The following is a 2,755-nucleotide window of genomic DNA, read 5'->3' as shown; positions in this document are numbered from 1 at the left end:
GACTTGTTGGAGCTCTATCGAGGGATCACCAATGATGACTGTCGCACCATTCAGCGGGGCAAGATAAGGAACATTCAACTCCCCGCCATTAAATATTTTGCATATTACATTGCTACTAGCATACTTGGTAGGGAGAATACTAGCAATATTTCTAGTTACCATCTTGCTTTCTTGAATATTGCACTTACTGGACGGACGTCTTATCATCTTGGGTCTCTTATTGCTCGCCGCCTGTCTACTAGGGGACCTATTTTTGGAGGAACTATTGCACTGCGCATTTTAACACATTTAGAGCTTCCTATTGATCCTAATGATGTGCCATTAACCCCTAGGAGGCTTGATATCATTGCTATGAAAAGCCATCATTTTGTTACCACCGAGTCCACTTTAGATAATATGGTCTATAGAATGTTGTTTGTTGACGGGGATGAGAAAGAAATCCCTCTTCCCCAGCCAGGTTTGTTCGGTATTGACAGGCAACCATGGTCGCGCACTAAGGAGGAGGTGGATGAACATATGAAGATACAAGATTTCCACCAGCAGCATGACTCCGAGGACGCCGAGCCCTCCTACGACTACACCGTCACGTATCCGGGTGCTTCTTCTAGCACATACCCGGAATATGATCCATCTTCGTCGTACCACGGAGATACTACCTCATGGTCTCGATGGGGTTGAACTCCACTTAGGCCAAAAGCCTAAGCTTGGGGGGAGGTATACCGGCATCACTCATTCTTTGCATTGCTGGATACTTGTATATACTTGTTTAGTTTGTTTGAGTGGTTTTCTAATGAGAGGAAGATGATATTTGGGGAAGTGCTGCCTGAAAACAGATTCTGGGCTGTTACCGTAAAAATTCGTGCGCACAGCCAGAACAGTATTTTGCGAAGCCAATTTTTGTGCATGTTCCCCAGGTTGTTATCTAACTTTCATTAGTTGAACACTTTTCGAGCTGAGCAACGTAAGATTTTTGTAAAAATCGATTTCTGTACTGCTGTCAAGTTTTGGCAGATTTCTGCCATCTCGCTTTTCTATGTTTCTTTTAGTTTGCTATTTCTTGCTTTCACTTTGTTTCTTTCCCAAAACACAAAAAAAGACCAAAAATATTTCTGTTGTTTCTCTTCACCATTTGTTTATCTTGGTTTCTTGCATTTGTTTCGCTTTATTTGCTATTGCTAGTTTGCTATAAGAAAACCCAAAAAGATTTTGCTTTGTTTGCTTGTTTCCTTTTGTTCTTGTTCTCAAATTCGAAAACACCAAAAATATTTGCTGTTCTTCTTTGGTTTGTAAAGTTCGTTATGAGTTCAATGGTCTTCGGTGGCTGGAGCGTGGTTTTCATTTCATATTATCCAAGCTACACAAGTGAAAAGGCAATAATGACGATCTACGACAATCTGATTGTGGTGAGAGGCTGGTATGAACTCTATTTGTTTTCATTTTTGTACATATACTCATCCATGTGAGCATGCTTAGTTGGTTCATGTGAGGTATATGTTATTTAAGAAAGTCTAGTAGTTCATGATCTCTCATGATTAGCTCCAATTTATTAATATGAGTAGCATGTCATGGATGTTCGCTTGCATTGTTTTATTCATAAGTAAGTATGGCATTGTGGTATCCTCCTCTGGAATAATTCATTTATATCGACTTGGCACATGCTCACGCATGCATATGACTGAACAAGAGTCAATTAAGCCTCAATGATTTACATTGCTTCGAGTTCTTGTATCACTTTTATGCCTCGGTTAATTTATTTTGCCGCAAGCATGATTATGACGATTCTTGCTCTCTTGATTTGTCGCTCCCTAGTCTTTTGCTAGCCTTCACTTGTACTGAGCGGGAACGCTGCTCGTGCCTCCAAACACATGAAAACCAAGTTATTCCAAAGTGTCCACCATAAATACCTATGCATGGCATTTCAAACCATTCCAAGTAAATTCTCATGCGCTACCTTTAAAATCTTCAAAATGTTTCTTAATTTGTGTTAATGTTTCATAGCTCATGAGGAAGTATGTGGTGTTTAGCTTTCAACCTTGTCATTTACTTTTGACGGACTCTCATATGGACTAGTGGCACATCCGCTTATCCAATAATTTTGCAAAAAGAGCTGGCAATGGGATTCCCAGTCCCGAATTAATTAACTTAAATAGACACTCCTCCATGGTTTGTGATTGTTGGACGGCACCCGAAGGATTCGGTTAGCCATGGCTTGTGTAAGCAAAGGTTGGGGGGGTGTCATCATCATAATAAAACTAAACTAAAAAGGCACTCCTTCATGGTATGTGATTGTTGGCAGGCACCCGAGGATTCGGTTAGCCATGGTTTGTGTAAGAAAGGTTGGAAGGAGTGCCACATAAAAATGCAAATAATTCATGGGAGCCGCTCTTGAAAGTCCGGTTGGCGAGGTAGTTGGTGTACCCATTACCATTCGTTGACAACAACAAACACCTCTCAAAATAATTTTACTCCTGATTTACAAATGAAAAGCTCTAGCGCATGTTAATCCCTGCTTCCCTCTGCGAAGGGTCAATCTTTTACTTTTATGTTGTGTCTCCATTATTTCTCTGAGCACTTTCTTGAGAGCACAACTGTCATTCTTAGTATAATATGCTTGTCTCAAAATATAATTGATTGTGGTATAACTTTGATGCTTTTATCTTTGACAATCACTACTTCTAGTCTTTCTATGAACTCCAGAGGTGCCCGGGCATTTATGTTTTGCCAATCAAATACGAGCAAGCGAGATACCACTTTA

This window comes from Lolium rigidum, chromosome 6 (genome assembly GCF_022539505.1).
Source record: "Lolium rigidum isolate FL_2022 chromosome 6, APGP_CSIRO_Lrig_0.1, whole genome shotgun sequence".
Lineage (NCBI taxonomy): Eukaryota > Viridiplantae > Streptophyta > Magnoliopsida > Poales > Poaceae > Lolium > Lolium rigidum.
The sequence above is the reverse complement of the archived record's forward strand: the minus strand, read 5'-3'. Positions refer to the sequence as shown.